Below are 21,184 nucleotides of genomic sequence, written 5' to 3' on the forward strand. Positions count from 1 at the left end.
GTTTTCTGATATATTGAACGGTGTTGCCATGGCGTATAAATAAAACCTAGTACAAATATCAACTGAAATGTAAAAATGCAAGAAAACGCCAAAATTCGGCTCAGGCTGCCCTGCCAAAAACGCTATGGAAAAATCGTGGACACTCTGACGTAGTTGAAATAGGCGGCAACATTCGCTCAGAATGCTTGGTTTTGTTAACTACATTTAAAGGGGCCTCAAAACATCCAGACATGTCGAACGGTAACTTTTGATCTACATATCACAAGTAGCGTATATCCTCATGAAATATTTTAATCTATTATTATATAATGGCAAATCCAAAATTTCAGACACCTTTGTCCACGCATCGCTTTTAACATTTTATTTATATCCCTGTAAGCAAACAGGGACAGATCAAATATTACGGAAAACCCGCCATGGCAATAATTAGTTTCTCCTCCATTTTGGCTTCGAACTAATGTTTGGTGGGAACCAAAGTTTACACTGTTGTGTTCTCTAGACTTCGCTAGAGCGGAGCACTACTATATTCCAATAGGTTGCCGCCGAACCGTGTCAGCTCATTACCATAATGTTGCCCGTGATTTGAAATTTGCTCTTTTATATCGAACAGTGTTGCCATGGCAGGCTGACAAAGTAACATAAAAAAATGGAAAAAGGAAAAGTCTCATATCTTCTGCGTGCAGATAATTAAAAATATCAAAATTGATCTAAAAGTTTGTCCTTGCGGGCTGATCACTTTGATGTGACTATTGTGGGTCACGGTCGAAGCGCCACCAACTGGCGGAAGGAAGTGTCACTTTTAACAGACGCTGACGACGTCCCTATTATGTTCGCCTGAATTGCTTCCAAAAAAAAAAAAAAAAATAGATGTCAAGGCATTGCACATTTTAAATTCTGAAGGGTTTCTTGATATCTTAAATTTTGTTGGCATGGCAACGCATGAAACGTAGTCATTTATTTTTGTGCATATTCACGTGTTTTATGGTATTTGGCATAATTTAACTTTATATAAAATGTAATAAATATGTTTATTAACATTAGACTTTAAATAAAATATAGTAAAAAAATATAATTTTTAAATAAAATATAGTAAAAATATCAACTGAAATGTAAAAATATAAGAAAACCCATGTTTAATCCATTGTCTATTAATTATCTGTGGCAATTACAAGAAATGTCCAATAGAGGGCATCCAAGCTCACTTGTTAAATGATTTTCAACATGTCTGAATCCAGAATGGGCGGGACTGAGTTCATGAGTTGGTTGAGGTCTTTTGCAGTTGAATCTCAAAAAAATGCAAACAATGTGTCCCCACTCAATATATACCAATTACCAATCACCAATTTTATTTCTGAAATCTGCCCTACTCATGACAATATAAGCTAAAGGCACATGTGATTGGTTAAGGGGTTACTGGGCAAGAATAATAAATGTATCATCATCACAGTCGTCCGTGATTTCCCTCTGTCTCCTCCCAGGAGAAATCACGGAGATTTACTCTGGTGTTGGACTTTCTACTTCAAATTAAAAACTGAGGCGATTTTTGCAAGGTAAGAATGTTATTTAACATGTGTTGTCTATATTTTCTATTGAAAGTCAAAAGGTTTTAGTTACTTAAACATTTATTTGTAGTAATAATGCTAGTTATTTCTAGAAAAAATGCAGGTCACCGGTAATTATTTTGGATCTATTGCATCGCTCACTTTGAACGTAGATGTTGAATACACTGCAAAATTTTAAAACGTGAATAGACCTTTGGACGCTTGCAAATTGTCCCGCTTTGACCGCTTTGTCGATTACAAGCAGGAGCGAGAGACGCAAAATAATGGCATTTGCGCTTCGGATTAACGGGTTTATGAAGGTTTATACGCGTAACATCGTAAATAACGTAAAATGCGCTTCCCTGCACACGCCACACTAACCTCAACAGTCAGGTGCTAAATGCACGAGCGAGAGAGAGAGATGATTTTGACTCGCAGCAGATTCTGCTGTTTTAAGTGAGTGTATATATGAATGTGTATGTATTGTTTGTTTCTATTTCTCATATGACTGATGGATGCAGAATGGACTCTTCGGCGCCACCTAGATCATGGGCATGTTCAGGGGCTATCTAGCACATCCCTTTTGAGGTACAGTTACCAAACTTTGTACACACATAGATCTCATCAAGCCGGACAACTTTCGCGACTCACAGTCATAGGTTCTGCCCAAAAGGAAGTTGGCCATTTTGGATTGTTTGAAAAAGGCATACTGAGGAATTGGAAATACTCCTCCCAGGGATTTAATGGTACAGGCACCAAATGAGGGCTTACATCATGCAAAGACATTGACGATACTAGTTGCTGAGGGTTTTCTGATATATTGAACGGTGTTGCCATGGCGTATAAATAAAACATAGTACAAATATCAACTGAAATGTAAAAATGCTAGAAAACGCCAAAATTCGCTCAGGCTGCCCTGCCAACAACGCTATGGAAAAATCGTGGACACTCTGACGTAGTTGAAATCAAACAATGTTTCCCCACTCAATATATACATCAACTGAGGTGCGGATGCAATCTTTAAGAACCTTTAACCCTTTCCAGCCGGAGCTGCTCAAATTTGGGAACAATTCTTCCCATGGTTCCTGTCTCCGTGTCTTCGCCGTCCAATCACCGATTTTATTTCTGAAATCTGCCCAGATACTCATGAAAATATAAGCTAAAGGCACATGTGATTGGTTAAGGGGTTACTGGGCAAGAATAATAAATGTATCGTAATCACAGTCATCCTTAATATTTCCTGGGAGCAGACAGAGGGGAAATCACGGGAGATTTACTCCGGTGTTGGACTTAATACTTCAAATTAAAAACTGAGACGATTTTTGCAAGGTAAGAACGTTCTTTAACATGTGTTGTCTATATTTTCTATTGAAAGTCAAAAGATTTTAGTTACGCAACATTTATTTGTAGTAATAATGCTAAGCTGCTGAGGGTTTTTTGATATATTGGACGGTGTTGCCATGGCGATAAATTAAACGGTACAAATATCAACTGAAATGTAAAAATGCTAGAAAACGTCAAAATTCCCTCAGGCTGCCCTGCCAACAACGCTATGGAAAAATCGTGGACACTCTGATGTGGTTGAAATAGGCGGCAACATTCGCTCAGAATGTTTTGTTAACTATATTTAAAGAGGCCTCAAAACATCCAGACATGTCGAGCGGTAACTTTTTGATGACATATCTCAAGTAGCGCGTATATCCTCATGAAATATTTTAATCTATTATTATATAATATTATATAAACCATAATAACCGCTTCATCAACTCACCTAGCACACCCAAAATTTCAGACACCTTTGTCCACGCATCGCTTTTAACATTTTACTTATATCCCTGCAAGCAAACAGGGACGGATCAAATATTACGGAAAACCCGCCATGGCAATAATCAGTTTCTCCTCCATTTTGCCTTCGAACTAATGTTTGGTGGGAACCAAAGTTTACACTGTTGTGTTCTCTAGACTTTGCTAGAGCGGAGCACTTCTATATTCCAATAGGTTGCCGCTGAACCGTGTCACAGCTCATTACCATAATGTTGCCCGCGACTTGAACTTTGCTCTTTTATATCGAACAGTGTTGCCATGGCGAGCTGACAAATTAACGTAAAAAAATGGAAAAAGGAAAAGTCTCATATCTTCTGCATGCAGATAATTAGAAATATCAAAATTGAGCCAATTTTGGGATGGGATATATGGGAGCCACCAACTAGCGGAAGGAAGTGTGTCACTTTTAACAGACGCTGATCGACATCCCTATTATGTTCGCCTGAATTGCTTCCAAAAAAAAAAAAATACAGATTAATGTCAAGGCATTGCACATTTTAAATTCTGAAGGGTTTCTTGATATCTTAAATTTTGTTGGCATGGCAACGCATAAAACGTAGTCATTTATTTTTGTGCATATTCACGTGTTTTGTGGTATTTGGCATAATTTAACTTTATATAAAATGTAATAAATATGTTTATTAACATTAGACTTTAAATAAAATATAGTAAAAATATCAACTGAAATTTAAAAATACAAGAAAACCATTGTTTAATCCATCGCCTATTAATTATCTGTGGCAATTACAAGAAATGTCCAATAGAGGGCATCCAAGCTCACTTGCTGAATGGATTTTCAACTGGTCGGAGTCCAGAATGGGCGGGACTGAGTTTATGAGTTGGTTGAGGTCGCTTGCAGTCGAATCTCATAAAAAAATGCAAACAATGTGTCCCCACTCAATATATACATCAACTGAGGTGCGGATGCAATCTTTAAAAACCTTTAACCCTTTCCAGCCGGAGCTTTAAAAATTTGGGAACAATTCTTCCCATGGTTCCTACCACAGTGTCTTCGCCGTCCAATCACCGATTTTATTTCTGAAATCTGCCCAGATACCCATGACAGAATAAGCTAAAGGCACATGTGATTGGTTAAGGGGTTTCTGGGCAAGAATAATAAATGTATCGTAATCACAGTCATCCTTCATTTTTCCTGGGAGGAGACAGAGGGGAAATCACTGGAGATTTACTCCGGTGTTGGACTTACTACTTCAAATAAAAACTGAAGCGATTTTTGCAAGGTAAGAACGTTCTTTAACATGTGTTGTCTATATTTTCTATTGAAAGTCAAAAGGTTTTAGTTACTGAAACATTTATTTGTAGTAATAATGCTAAGTTGCTGAGGGTTTTCTGATATATTGAACGGTGTTGCCATGGCGATAAATAAAACCTAGTACAAATATCAACTGAAATGTAAAAATGCAAGAAAACGTCAAAATTCGCTCAGGCTGCCCTGCCAAAAACGCTATGGAAAAATCGTGGACACTCTGACGTAGTTGAAATAGGCGGCAACATTCGCTCAGAATGCTTGGTTTTGTTAACTACATTTAAAGGGGCCTCAAAACATCCAGACATGTCGAGCGGTAACTTTTTGACGACATATCACAAGTAGCGTATATCCTCATGAAATATTTTAATCTATTATTATATAATGGCAAATCCAAAATTTCAGACACCTTTGTCCACGCATCGTTTTTAACATTTTATTTATATCCCTGTAAGCAAACAGGGACAGATCAAATATTACGGAAAACCCGCCATGGCAATAATTAGTTTCTCCTCCATTTTGGCTTCGAACTAATGTTTGGTGGGAACCAAAGTTTACACTGTTGTGTTCTCTAGACTTCGCTAGAGCGGAGCACTACTATATTCCAATAGGTTGCCGCCGAACCGTGTCAGCTCATTACCATAATGTTGCCCGTACTTGAAATTTGCTCTTTTATATCGAACAGTGTTGCCATGGCGGCTGACAAAGTAACATAAAAAAATGGAAAAAGGAAAAGTCTCATATCTTCTGCGTGCAGATAATTAAAAATATCAAAATTGATCTAAAAGTTTGTCCTTGCGGGCTGATCACTTTGATGTGACTATTGTGGGTCACGGTCGTAGCGCCACCAACTGGCGGAAGGAAGTGTCACTTTTAACAGACGTTGACGACGTCCCTATTATGTTCGCCTGAATTGCTTCCAAAAAAAAAAAAAAAATAGATGTCAAGGCATTGCACATTTTAAATTCTGAAGGGTTTCTTGATATCTTAAATTTTGTTGGCATGGCAACGCATGAAACGTAGTCATTTATTTTTGTGCATATTCACGTGTTTTATGGTATTTGGCATAATTTAACTTTATATAAAATGTAATAAATATGTTTATTAACATTAGACTTTAAATAAAATATAGTAAAAAAATATAATTTTTAAATAAAATATAGTAAAAATATCAACTGAAATGTAAAAATATAAGAAAACCCATGTTTAATCCATTGTCTATTAATTATCTGTGGCAATTACAAGAAATGTCCAATAGAGGGCATCCAAGCTCACTTGTTAAATGATTTTCAACATGTCTGAATCCAGAATGGGCGGGGACTGAGTTCATGAGTTGGTTGAGGTCTTTTGCAGTTGAATCTCAAAAAAATGCAAACAATGTGTCCCCACTCAATATATACCAATTACCAATCACCAATTTTATTTCTGAAATCTGCCCTACTCATGACAATATAAGCTAAAGGCACATGTGATTGGTTAAGGGGTTACTGGGCAAGAATAATAAATGTATCATCATCACAGTCGTCCGTGATTTCCCTCTGTCTCCTCCCAGGAGAAATCACGGGAGATTTACTCTGGTGTTGGACTTTCTACTTCAAATTAAAAACTGAGGCGATTTTTGCAAGGTAAGAATGTTATTTAACATGTGTTGTCTATATTTTCTATTGAAAGTCAAAAGGTTTTAGTTACTGAAACATTTATTTGTAGTAATAATGCTAGTTATTTCTAGAAAAAATGCAGGTCACCGGTAATTATTTTGGATCTATTGCATCGCTCACTTTGAACGTAGATGTTGAATACACTGCAAAATTTTAAAACGTGAATAGACCTTTGGACGCTTGCAAATTGTCCCGTTTGACCGCTTTGTCGATTACAAGCAGGAGCGAGAGACGCAAAATAATGGCATTTGCGTTTCGGATTAACGGGTTTATGAAGGTTTATACGTGTAACATCGTAAATAACGTAAAATGCGCTTCCCTGCACACGCTCACACTAACCTCAACAGTCAGGTGCTAAATGCACGAGCAGAGAGAGAGATGATTTTGACTCGCGCAGATTCTGCTGTTTTAAGTGAGTGTATATATGAATGTGTATGTATTGTTTGTTTCTATTTCTCATATGACTGATGGATGCAGAATGGACTCTTCGGCGCCACCTAGATCATGGGCATGTTCAGGGGCTATCTAGCACATCCCTTTTGAGGTACAGTTACCAAACTTTGTACACACATAGATCTCATCAAGCCGGACAACTTTCGCGACTCACAGTCATAGGTTCTGCCCAAAAGGAAGTTGGCCATTTTGGATTGTTTGAAAAAGGCATACTGAGGAATTGGAAATACTCCTCCCAGGGATTTAATGGTACAGGCACCAAATGAGGGCTGACATCATGCAAAGACATTGACGATACTAGTTGCTGAGGGTTTTCTGATATATTGAACGGTGTTGCCATGGCGATAAATAAAACATAGTACAAATATCAACTGAAATGTAAAAATGCTAGAAAACGTCAAAATTCGCTCAGGCTGCCCTGCCAACAACGCTATGGAAAAATCGTGGACACTCTGACGTAGTTGAAATCAAACAATGTTTCCCCACTCAATATATACATCAACTGAGGTGCGGATGCAATCTTTAAGAACCTTTAACCCTTTCCAGCCGGAGCGTTCAAATTTGGGAACAATTCTTCCCATGGTTCCTGTCTCCGTGTCTTCGCCGTCCAATCACCGATTTTATTTCTGAAATCTGCCCAGATACTCATGAAAATATAAGCTAAAGGCACATGTGATTGGTTAAGGGGTTACTGGGCAAGAATAATAAATGTATCGTAATCACAGTCATCCTTAATATTTCCTGGGAGCAGACAGAGGGGAAATCACGGGAGATTTACTCCGGTGTTGGACTTAATACTTCAAATTAAAAACTGAGACGATTTTTGCAAGGTAAGAACGTTCTTTAACATGTGTTGTCTATATTTTCTATTGAAAGTCAAAAGATTTTAGTTACGCAACATTTATTTGTAGTAATAATGCTAAGCTGCTGAGGGTTTTTTGATATATTGGACGGTGTTGCCATGGCGATAAATTAAACGGTACAAATATCAACTGAAATGTAAAAATGCTAGAAAACGTCAAAATTCCCTCAGGCTGCCCTGCCAACAACGCTATGGAAAAATCGTGGACACTCTGATGTGGTTGAAATAGGCGGCAACATTCGCTCAGAATGTTTTGTTAACTATATTTAAAGAGGCCTCAAAACATCCAGACATGTCGAGCGGTAACTTTTTGATGACATATCTCAAGTAGCCGTATATCCTCATGAAATATTTTAATCTATTATTATATAATATTATATAAACCATAATAACCGCTTCATCAACTCACCTAGCACACCCAAAATTTCAGACACCTTTGTCCACGCATCGTTTTTAACATTTTACTTATATCCCTGCAAGCAAACAGGGACGGATCAAATATTACGGGAAAACCCGCCATGGCAATAATCAGTTTCTCCTCCATTTTGCCTTCGAACTAATGTTTGGTGGGAACCAAAGTTTACACTGTTGTGTTCTCTAGACTTTGCTAGAGCGGAGCACTTCTATATTCCAATAGGTTGCCGCTGAACCGTGTCACAGCTCATTACCATAATGTTGCCCGCACTTGAACTTTGCTCTTTTATATCGAACAGTGTTGCCATGGCTGAGCGACAAATTAACGTAAAAAATGGAAAAAGGAAAAGTCTCATATCTTCTGCATGCAGATAATTAGAAATATCAAAATTGAGCCAATTTTGGGATGGGATATATGGGAGCCACCAACTAGCGGAAGGAAGTGTGTCACTTTTAACAGACGTTGACGACATCCCTATTATGTTCGCCTGAATTGCTTCCAAAAAAAAAAAATACAGATTAATGTCAAGGCATTGCACATTTTAAATTCTGAAGGGTTTCTTGATATCTTAAATTTTGTTGGCATGGCAACGCATAAAACGTAGTCATTTATTTTTGTGCATATTCACGTGTTTTGTGGTATTTGGCATAATTTAACTTTATATAAAATGTAATAAATATGTTTATTAACATTAGACTTTAAATAAAATATAGTAAAAATATCAACTGAAATTTAAAAATACAAGAAAACCATTGTTTAATCCATCGTCTATTAATTATCTGTGGCAATTACAAGAAATGTCCAATAGAGGGCATCCAAGCTCACTTGCTGAATGGATTTTCAACTGGTCGGAGTCCAGAATGGGCGGGGACTGAGTTTATGAGTTGGTTGAGGTCGTTTGCAGTCGAATCTCATAAAAAAATGCAAACAATGTGTCCCCACTCAATATATACATCAACTGAGGTGCGGATGCAATCTTTAAAAACCTTTAACCCTTTCCAGCCGGAGCTTTAAAAATTTGGGAACAATTCTTCCCATGGTTCCTACCACAGTGTCTTCGCCGTCCAATCACCGATTTTATTTCTGAAATCTGCCCAGATACCCATGACAGAATAAGCTAAAGGCACATGTGATTGGTTAAGGGGTTTCTGGGCAAGAATAATAAATGTATCGTAATCACAGTCATCCTTCATTTTTCCTGGGAGGAGACAGAGGGGAAATCACTGGAGATTTACTCCGGTGTTGGACTTACTACTTCAAATAAAAACTGAAGCGATTTTTGCAAGGTAAGAACGTTCTTTAACATGTGTTGTCTATATTTTCTATTGAAAGTCAAAAGGTTTTAGTTACTGAAACATTTATTTGTAGTAATAATGCTAAGTTGCTGAGGGTTTTCTGATATATTGAACGGTGTTGCCATGGCGATAAATAAAACCTAGTACAAATATCAACTGAAATGTAAAAATGCAAGAAAACGTCAAAATTCGCTCAGGCTGCCCTGCCAAAAACGCTATGGAAAAATCGTGGACACTCTGACGTAGTTGAAATAGGCGGCAACATTCGTTCAGAATGCTTGGTTTTGTTAACTACATTTAAAGGGGCCTCAAAACATCCAGACATGTCGAGCGGTAACTTTTTGACGACATATCACAAGTAGCGTATATCCTCATGAAATATTTTAATCTATTATTATATAATGGCAAATCCAAAATTTCAGACACCTTTGTCCACGCATCGTTTTTAACATTTTATTTATATCCCTGTAAGCAAACAGGGACAGATCAAATATTACGGGAAAACCCGCCATGGCAATAATTAGTTTCTCCTCCATTTTGGCTTCGAACTAATGTTTGGTGGGAACCAAAGTTTACACTGTTGTGTTCTCTAGACTTCGCTAGAGCGGAGCACTACTATATTCCAATAGGTTGCCGCCGAACCGTGTCAGCTCATTACCATAATGTTGCCCGTACTTGAAATTTGCTCTTTTATATCGAACAGTGTTGCCATGGCGAGCTGACAAAGTAACATAAAAAAATGGAAAAAGGAAAAGTCTCATATCTTCTGCGTGCAGATAATTAAAAATATCAAAATTGATCTAAAAGTTTGTCCTTGCGGGCTGATCACTTTGATGTGACTATTGTGGGTCACGGTCGTAGCGCCACCAACTGGCGGAAGGAAGTGTCACTTTTAACAGACGTTGACGACGTCCCTATTATGTTCGCCTGAATTGCTTCCAAAAAAAAAAAAAAAAATAGATGTCAAGGCATTGCACATTTTAAATTCTGAAGGGTTTCTTGATATCTTAAATTTTGTTGGCATGGCAACGCATGAAACGTAGTCATTTATTTTTGTGCATATTCACGTGTTTTATGGTATTTGGCATAATTTAACTTTATATAAAATGTAATAAATATGTTTATTAACATTAGACTTTAAATAAAATATAGTAAAAAAATATAATTTTTAAATAAAATATAGTAAAAATATCAACTGAAATGTAAAAATATAAGAAAACCCATGTTTAATCCATTGTCTATTAATTATCTGTGGCAATTACAAGAAATGTCCAATAGAGGGCATCCAAGCTCACTTGTTAAATGATTTTCAACATGTCTGAATCCAGAATGGGCGGGGACTGAGTTCATGAGTTGGTTGAGGTCTTTTGCAGTTGAATCTCAAAAAAATGCAAACAATGTGTCCCCACTCAATATATACCAATTACCAATCACCAATTTTATTTCTGAAATCTGCCCTACTCATGACAATATAAGCTAAAGGCACATGTGATTGGTTAAGGGGTTACTGGGCAAGAATAATAAATGTATCATCATCACAGTCGTCCGTGATTTCCCTCTGTCTCCTCCCAGGAGAAATCACGGGAGATTTACTCTGGTGTTGGACTTTCTACTTCAAATTAAAAACTGAGGCGTATTTTTGCAAGGTAAGAATGTTATTTAACATGTGTTGTCTATATTTTCTATTGAAAGTCAAAAGGTTTTAGTTACTGAAACATTTATTTGTAGTAATAATGCTAGTTATTTCTAGAAAAAATGCAGGTCACCGGTAATTATTTTGGATCTATTGCATCGCTCACTTTGAACGTAGATGTTGAATACACTGCAAAATTTTAAAACGTGAATAGACCTTTGGACGCTTGCAAATTGTCCCGCTTTGACCGCTTTGTCGATTACAAGCAGGAGCGAGAGACGCAAAATAATGGCATTTGCGTTTCGGATTAACGGGTTTATGAAGGTTTATACGTGTAACATCGTAAATAACGTAAAATGCGCTTCCCTGCACACGCCACACTAACCTCAACAGTCAGGTGCTAAATGCACGAGCGAGAGAGAGAGATGATTTTGACTCGCGCAGATTCTGCTGTTTTAAGTGAGTGTATATATGAATGTGTATGTATTGTTTGTTTCTATTTCTCATATGACTGATGGATGCAGAATGGACTCTTCGGCGCCACCTAGATCATGGGCATGTTCAGGGGCTATCTAGCACATCCCTTTTGAGGTACAGTTACCAAACTTTGTACACACATAGATCTCATCAAGCCGGACAACTTTCGCGACTCACAGTCATAGGTTCTGCCCAAAAGGAAGTTGGCCATTTTGGATTGTTTGAAAAAGGCATACTGAGGAATTGGAAATACTCCTCCCAGGGATTTAATGGTACAGGCACCAAATGAGGGCTGACATCATGCAAAGACATTGACGATACTAGTTGCTGAGGGTTTTCTGATATATTGAACGGTGTTGCCATGGCGATAAATAAAACATAGTACAAATATCAACTGAAATGTAAAAATGCTAGAAAACGCCAAAATTCAGCTCAGGCTGCCCTGCCAACAACGCTTATGGAAAAATCGTGGACACTCTGACGTAGTTGAAATCAAACAATGTTTCCCCACTCAATATATACATCAACTGAGGTGCGGATGCAATCTTTAAGAACCTTTAACCCTTTCCAGCCGGAGCGCTCAAATTTGGGAACAATTCTTCCCATGGTTCCTGTCTCCGTGTCTTCGCCGTCCAATCACCGATTTTATTTCTGAAATCTGCCCAGATACTCATGAAAATATAAGCTAAAGGCACATGTGATTGGTTAAGGGGTTACTGGGCAAGAATAATAAATGTATCGTAATCACAGTCATCCTTAATATTTCCTGGGAGCAGACAGAGGGAAATCACGGGAGATTTACTCCGGTGTTGGACTTAATACTTCAAATTAAAAACTGAGACGATTTTTGCAAGGTAAGAACGTTCTTTAACATGTGTTGTCTATATTTTCTATTGAAAGTCAAAAGATTTTAGTTACGCAACATTTATTTGTAGTAATAATGCTAAGCTGCTGAGGGTTTTTGATATATTGGACGGTGTTGCCATGGCGATAAATTAAACGGTACAAATATCAACTGAAATGTAAAAATGCTAGAAAACGTCAAAATTCCCTCAGGCTGCCCTGCCAACAACGCTATGGAAAAATCGTGGACACTCTGATGTGGTTGAAATAGGCGGCAACATTCGCTCAGAATGTTTTGTTAACTATATTTAAAGAGGCCTCAAAACATCCAGACATGTCGAGCGGTAACTTTTTGATGACATATCTCAAGTAGCGCAGTATATCCTCATGAAATATTTTAATCTATTATTATATAATATTATATAAACCATAATAACCGCTTCATCAACTCACCTAGCACACCCAAAATTTCAGACACCTTTGTCCACGCATCGTTTTTAACATTTTACTTATATCCCTGCAAGCAAACAGGGACGGATCAAATATTACGGGAAAACCCGCCATGGCAATAATCAGTTTCTCCTCCATTTTGCCTTCGAACTAATGTTTGGTGGGAACCAAAGTTTACACTGTTGTGTTCTCTAGACTTTGCTAGAGCGGAGCACTTCTATATTCCAATAGGTTGCCGCTGAACCGTGTCACAGCTCATTACCATAATGTTGCCCGCACTTGAACTTTGCTCTTTTATATCGAACAGTGTTGCCATGGCTGGCTGACAAATTAACGTAAAAAAATGGAAAAAGGAAAAGTCTCATATCTTCTGCATGCAGATAATTAGAAATATCAAAATTGAGCCAATTTTGGGATGGGATATATGGGAGCCACCAACTAGCGGAAGGAAGTGTGTCACTTTTAACAGACGTTGACGACATCCCTATTATGTTCGCCTGAATTGCTTCCAAAAAAAAAAAATACAGATTAATGTCAAGGCATTGCACATTTTAAATTCTGAAGGGTTTCTTGATATCTTAAATTTTGTTGGCATGGCAACGCATAAAACGTAGTCATTTATTTTTGTGCATATTCACGTGTTTTGTGGTATTTGGCATAATTTAACTTTATATAAAATGTAATAAATATGTTTATTAACATTAGACTTTAAATAAAATATAGTAAAAATATCAACTGAAATTTAAAAATACAAGAAAACCATTGTTTAATCCATCGTCTATTAATTATCTGTGGCAATTACAAGAAATGTCCAATAGAGGGCATCCAAGCTCACTTGCTGAATGGATTTTCAACTGGTCGGAGTCCAGAATGGGCGGGGACTGAGTTTATGAGTTGGTTGAGGTCGTTTGCAGTCGAATCTCATAAAAAAATGCAAACAATGTGTCCCCACTCAATATATACATCAACTGAGGTGCGGATGCAATCTTTAAAAACCTTTAACCCTTTCCAGCCGGAGCTTTAAAAATTTGGGAACAATTCTTCCCATGGTTCCTACCACAGTGTCTTCGCCGTCCAATCACCGATTTTATTTCTGAAATCTGCCCAGATACCCATGACAGAATAAGCTAAAGGCACATGTGATTGGTTAAGGGGTTTCTGGGCAAGAATAATAAATGTATCGTAATCACAGTCATCCTTCATTTTTCCTGGGAGGAGACAGAGGGAAATCACTGGAGATTTACTCCGGTGTTGGACTTACTACTTCAAATAAAAACTGAAGCGATTTTTGCAAGGTAAGAACGTTCTTTAACATGTGTTGTCTATATTTTCTATTGAAAGTCAAAAGGTTTTAGTTACTGAAACATTTATTTGTAGTAATAATGCTAAGTTGCTGAGGGTTTTCTGATATATTGAACGGTGTTGCCATGGCGATAAATAAAACCTAGTACAAATATCAACTGAAATGTAAAAATGCAAGAAAACGTCAAAATTCGCTCAGGCTGCCCTGCCAAAAACGCTATGGAAAAATCGTGGACACTCTGACGTAGTTGAAATAGGCGGCAACATTCGTTCAGAATGCTTGGTTTTGTTAACTACATTTAAAGGGGCCTCAAAACATCCAGACATGTCGAGCGGTAACTTTTTGACGACATATCACAAGTAGCGTATATCCTCATGAAATATTTTAATCTATTATTATATAATGGCAAATCCAAAATTTCAGACACCTTTGTCCACGCATCGTTTTTAACATTTTATTTATATCCCTGTAAGCAAACAGGGACAGATCAAATATTACGGGAAAACCCGCCATGGCAATAATTAGTTTCTCCTCCATTTTGGCTTCGGAACTAATGTTTGGTGGGAACCAAAGTTTACACTGTTGTGTTCTCTAGACTTCGCTAGAGCGGAGCACTACTATATTCCAATAGGTTGCCGCCGAACCGTGTCAGCTCATTACCATAATGTTGCCCGTACTTGAAATTTGCTCTTTTATATCGAACAGTGTTGCCATGGCGAGCGACAAAGTAACATAAAAAAATGGAAAAAGGAAAAGTCTCATATCTTCTGCGTGCAGATAATTAAAAATATCAAAATTGATCTAAAAGTTTGTCCTTGCGGGCTGATCACTTTGATGTGACTATTGTGGGTCACGGTCGTAGCGCCACCAACTGGCGGAAGGAAGTGTCACTTTTAACAGACGTTGACGACGTCCCTATTATGTTCGCCTGAATTGCTTCCAAAAAAAAAAAAAAAAATAGATGTCAAGGCATTGCACATTTTAAATTCTGAAGGGTTTCTTGATATCTTAAATTTTGTTGGCATGGCAACGCATGAAACGTAGTCATTTATTTTTGTGCATATTCACGTGTTTTATGGTATTTGGCATAATTTAACTTTATATAAAATGTAATAAATATGTTTATTAACATTAGACTTTAAATAAAATATAGTAAAAAATATAATTTTTAAATAAAATATAGTAAAAATATCAACTGAAATGTAAAAATATAAGAAAACCCATGTTTAATCCATTGTCTATTAATTATCTGTGGCAATTACAAGAAATGTCCAATAGAGGGCATCCAAGCTCACTTGTTAAATGATTTTCAACATGTCTGAATCCAGAATGGGCGGGGACTGAGTTCATGAGTTGGTTGAGGTCTTTTGCAGTTGAATCTCAAAAAAATGCAAACAATGTGTCCCCACTCAATATATACCAATTACCAATCACCAATTTTATTTCTGAAATCTGCCCTACTCATGACAATATAAGCTAAAGGCACATGTGATTGGTTAAGGGGTTACTGGGCAAGAATAATAAATGTATCATCATCACAGTCGTCCGTGATTTCCCTCTGTCTCCTCCCAGGAGAAATCACGGGAGATTTACTCTGGTGTTGGACTTTCTACTTCAAATTAAAAACTGAGGCGATTTTTGCAAGGTAAGAATGTTATTTAACATGTGTTGTCTATATTTTCTATTGAAAGTCAAAAGGTTTTAGTTACTGAAACATTTATTTGTAGTAATAATGCTAGTTATTTCTAGAAAAAATGCAGGTCACCGGTAATTATTTTGGATCTATTGCATCGCTCACTTTGAACGTAGATGTTGAATACACTGCAAAATTTTAAAACGTGAATAGACCTTTGGACGCTTGCAAATTGTCCCGTTTGACCGCTTTGTCGATTACAAGCAGGAGCGAGAGACGCAAAATAATGGCATTTGCGTTTCGGATTAACGGGTTTATGAAGGTTTATACGTGTAACATCGTAAATAACGTAAAATGCGCTTCCCTGCACACGCTCACACTAACCTCAACAGTCAGGTGCTAAATGCACGAGCGAGAGAGAGATGATTTTGACTCGCGCAGATTCTGCTGTTTTAAGTGAGTGTATATATGAATGTGTATGTATTGTTTGTTTCTATTTCTCATATGACTGATGGATGCAGAATGGACTCTTCGGCGCCACCTAGATCATGGGCATGTTCAGGGGCTATCTAGCACATCCCTTTTGAGGTACAGTTACCAAACTTTGTACACACATAGATCTCATCAAGCCGGACAACTTTCGCGACTCACAGTCATAGGTTCTGCCCAAAAGGAAGTTGGCCATTTTGGATTGTTTGAAAAAGGCATACTGAGGAATTGGAAATACTCCTCCCAGGGATTTAATGGTACAGGCACCAAATGAGGGCTGACATCATGCAAAGACATTGACGATACTAGTTGCTGAGGGTTTTCTGATATATTGAACGGTGTTGCCATGGCGATAAATAAAACATAGTACAAATATCAACTGAAATGTAAAAATGCTAGAAAACGTCAAAATTCGCTCAGGCTGCCCTGCCAACAACGCTATGGAAAAATCGTGGACACTCTGACGTAGTTGAAATCAAACAATGTTTCCCCACTCAATATATACATCAACTGAGGTGCGGATGCAATCTTTAAGAACCTTTAACCCTTTCCAGCCGGAGCGTTCAAATTTGGGAACAATTCTTCCCATGGTTCCTGTCTCCGTGTCTTCGCCGTCCAATCACCGATTTTATTTCTGAAATCTGCCCAGATACTCATGAAAATATAAGCTAAAGGCACATGTGATTGGTTAAGGGGTTACTGGGCAAGAATAATAAATGTATCGTAATCACAGTCATCCTTAATATTTCCTGGGAGCAGACAGAGGGAAATCACGGGAGATTTACTCCGGTGTTGGACTTAATACTTCAAATTAAAAACTGAGACGATTTTTGCAAGGTAAGAACGTTCTTTAACATGTGTTGTCTATATTTTCTATTGAAAGTCAAAAGATTTTAGTTACGCAACATTTATTTGTAGTAATAATGCTAAGCTGCTGAGGGTTTTTTGATATATTGGACGGTGTTGCCATGGCGATAAATTAAACGGTACAAATATCAACTGAAATGTAAAAATGCTAGAAAACGTCAAAATTCCCTCAGGCTGCCCTGCCAACAACGCTATGGAAAAATCGTGGACACTCTGATGTGGTTGAAATAGGCGGCAACATTCGTTCAGAATGTTTTGTTAACTATATTTAAAGAGGCCTCAAAACATCCAGACATGTCGAGCGGTAACTTTTTGATGACATATCTCAAGTAGCGCGTATATCCTCATGAAATATTTTAATCTATTATTATATAATATTATATAAACCATAATAACCGCTTCATCAACTCACCTAGCACACCCAAAATTTCAGACACCTTTGTCCACGCATCGTTTTTAACATTTTACTTATATCCCTGCAAGCAAACAGGGACGGATCAAATATTACGGGAAAACCCGCCATGGCAATAATCAGTTTCTCCTCCATTTTGCCTTCGGAACTAATGTTTGGTGGGAACCAAAGTTTACACTGTTGTGTTCTCTAGACTTTGCTAGAGCGGAGCACTTCTATATTCCAATAGGTTGCCGCTGAACCGTGTCACAGCTCATTACCATAATGTTGCCCGCACTTGAACTTTGCTCTTTTATATCGAACAGTGTTGCCATGGCGAAGCGACAAATTAACGTAAAAAAATGGAAAAAGGAAAAGTCTCATATCTTCTGCATGCAGATAATTAGAAATATCAAAATTGAGCCAATTTTGGGATGGGATATATGGGAGCCACCAACTAGCGGAAGGAAGTGTGTCACTTTTAACAGACGTTGACGACATCCCTATTATGTTCGCCTGAATTGCTTCCAAAAAAAAAAAAAATACAGATTAATGTCAAGGCATTGCACATTTTAAATTCTGAAGGGTTTCTTGATATCTTAAATTTTGTTGGCATGGCAACGCATAAAACGTAGTCATTTATTTTTGTGCATATTCACGTGTTTTGTGGTATTTGGCATAATTTAACTTTATATAAAATGTAATAAATATGTTTATTAACATTAGACTTTAAATAAAATATAGTAAAAATATCAACTGAAATTTAAAAATACAAGAAAACCATTGTTTAATCCATCGTCTATTAATTATCTGTGGCAATTACAAGAAATGTCCAATAGAGGGCATCCAAGCTCACTTGCTGAATGGATTTTCAACTGGTCGGAGTCCAGAATGGGCGGGGACTGAGTTTATGAGTTGGTTGAGGTCGTTTGCAGTCGAATCTCATAAAAAAATGCAAACAATGTGTCCCCACTCAATATATACATCAACTGAGGTGCGGATGCAATCTTTAAAAACCTTTAACCCTTTCCAGCCGGAGCTTTAAAAATTTGGGAACAATTCTTCCCATGGTTCCTACCACAGTGTCTTCGCAGTCCAATCACCGATTTTATTTCTGAAATCTGCCCAGATACCCATGACAGAATAAGCTAAAGGCACATGTGATTGGTTAAGGGGTTTCTGGGCAAGAATAATAAATGTATCGTAATCACAGTCATCCTTCATTTTTCCTGGGAGGAGACAGAGGGAAATCACTGGAGATTTACTCCGGTGTTGGACTTACTACTTCAAATAAAAACTGAAGCGATTTTTGCAAGGTAAGAACGTTCTTTAACATGTGTTGTCTATATTTTCTATTGAAAGTCAAAAGGTTTTAGTTACTGAAACATTTATTTGTAGTAATAATGCTAAGTTGCTGAGGGTTTTCTGATATATTGAACGGTGTTGCCATGGCGATAAATAAAACCTAGTACAAATATCAACTGAAATGTAAAAATGCAAGAAAACGTCAAAATTCAGCTCAGGCTGCCCTGCCAAAAACGCTATGGAAAAATCGTGGACACTCTGACGTAGTTGAAATAGGCGGCAACATTCGTTCAGAATGCTTGGTTTTGTTAACTACATTTAAAGGGGCCTCAAAACATCCAGACATGTCGAGCGGTAACTTTTTGACGACATATCACAAGTAGCGTATATCCTCATGAAATATTTTAATCTATTATTATATAATGGCAAATCCAAAATTTCAGACACCTTTGTCCACGCATCGTTTTTAACATTTTATTTATATCCCTGTAAGCAAACAGGGACAGATCAAATATTACGGGAAAACCCGCCATGGCAATAATTAGTTTCTCCTCCATTTTGGCTTCGGAACTAATGTTTGGTGGGAACCAAAGTTTACACTGTTGTGTTCTCTAGACTTCGCTAGAGCGGAGCACTACTATATTCCAATAGGTTGCCGCCGAACCGTGTCAGCTCATTACCATAATGTTGCCCGTACTTGAAATTTGCTCTTTTATATCGAACAGTGTTGCCATGGCGAGCGACAAAGTAACATAAAAAAATGGAAAAAGGAAAAGTCTCATATCTTCTGCGTGCAGATAATTAAAAATATCAAAATTGATCTAAAAGTTTGTCCTTGCGGGCTGATCACTTTGATGTGACTATTGTGGGTCACGGTCGTAGCGCCACCAACTGGCGGAAGGAAGTGTCACTTTTAACAGACGTTGACGACGTCCCTATTATGTTCGCCTGAATTGCTTCCAAAAAAAAAAAAAAAATAGATGTCAAGGCATTGCACATTTTAAATTCTGAAGGGTTTCTTGATATCTTAAATTTTGTTGGCATGGCAACGCATGAAACGTAGTCATTTATTTTTGTGCATATTCACGTGTTTTATGGTATTTGGCATAATTTAACTTTATATAAAATGTAATAAATATGTTTATTAACATTAGACTTTAAATAAAATATAGTAAAAAATATAATTTTTAAATAAAATATAGTAAAAATATCAACTGAAATGTAAAAATATAAGAAAACCCATGTTTAATCCATTGTCTATTAATTATCTGTGGCAATTACAAGAAATGTCCAATAGAGGGCATCCAAGCTCACTTGTTAAATGATTTTCAACATGTCTGAATCCAGAATGGGCGGGGACTGAGTTCATGAGTTGGTTGAGGTCTTTTGCAGTTGAATCTCAAAAAAATGCAAACAATGTGTCCCCACTCAATATATACCAATTACCAATCACCAATTTTATTTCTGAAATCTGCCCTACTCATGACAATATAAGCTAAAGGCACATGTGATTGGTTAAGGGGTTACTGGGCAAGAATAATAAATGTATCATCATCACAGTCGTCCGTGATTTCCCCTCTGTCTCCTCCCAGGAGAAATCACGGGAGATTTACTCTGGTGTTGGACTTTCTACTTCAAATTAAAAACTGAGGCGATTTTTGCAAGGTAAGAATGTTATTTAACATGTGTTGTCTATATTTTCTATTGAAAGTCAAAAGGTTTTAGTTACTGAAACATTTATTTGTAGTAATAATGCTAGTTATTTCTAGAAAAAATGCAGGTCACCGGTAATTATTTTGGATCTATTGCATCGCTCACTTTGAACGTAGATGTTGAATACACTGCAAAATTTTAAAACGTGAATAGACCTTTGGACGCTTGCAAATTGTCCCGTTTGACCGCTTTGTCGATTACAAGCAGGAGCGAGAGACGCAAAATAATGGCATTTGCGTTTCGGATTAACGGGTTTATGAAGGTTTATACGTGTAACATCGTAAATAACGTAAAATGCGCTTCCCTGCACACGCTCACACTAACCTCAACAGTCAGGTGCTAAATGCACGCAGCGAGAGAGAGATGATTTTGACTCGCGCAGATTCTGCTGTTTTAAGTGAGTGTATATATGAATGTGTATGTATTGTTTGTTTCTATTTCTCATATGACTGATGGATGCAGAATGGACTCTTCGGCGCCACCTAGATCATGGGCATGTTCAGGGGCTATCTAGCACATCCCTTTTGAGGTACAGTTACCAAACTTTGTACACACATAGATCTCATCAAGCCGGACAACTTTCGCGACTCACAGTCATAGGTTCTGCCCAAAAGGAAGTTGGCCATTTTGGATTGTTTGAAAAAGGCATACTGAGGAATTGGAAATACTCCTCCCAGGGATTTAATGGTACAGGCACCAAATGAGGGCGACATCATGCAAAGACATTGACGATACTAGTTGCTGAGGGTTTTCTGATATATTGAA

The 21,184-nt window shown here is 37.4% G+C and overlaps 1 long non-coding RNA gene across 2 annotated transcripts; it reads left to right on the plus strand.

Moving 5' to 3' along the window:
- The first annotated feature begins 1,493 nt into the window (after positions 1-1,493).
- On the plus strand, positions 1,494-20,970 carry LOC127642705 (uncharacterized). Of its 2 annotated transcripts, XR_007970379.1 has the most exons (6): positions 1,494-1,550; positions 2,063-2,129; positions 6,768-6,834; positions 11,473-11,539; positions 16,176-16,242; positions 20,882-20,970. It is a non-coding gene; the product is annotated as an uncharacterized LOC127642705 (long non-coding RNA). The 2 variants fall into 2 exon arrangements; XR_007970378.1 differs by lacking the exons at positions 1,494-1,550; positions 2,063-2,129 and adding an exon at positions 4,535-4,606.
- Positions 20,971-21,184: the final 214 nt, after the last annotated feature.

The sequence above is a fragment of the Xyrauchen texanus genome, unplaced genomic scaffold (assembly GCF_025860055.1).
Source record: "Xyrauchen texanus isolate HMW12.3.18 unplaced genomic scaffold, RBS_HiC_50CHRs HiC_scaffold_742, whole genome shotgun sequence".
NCBI lineage: Eukaryota > Metazoa > Chordata > Actinopteri > Cypriniformes > Catostomidae > Xyrauchen > Xyrauchen texanus.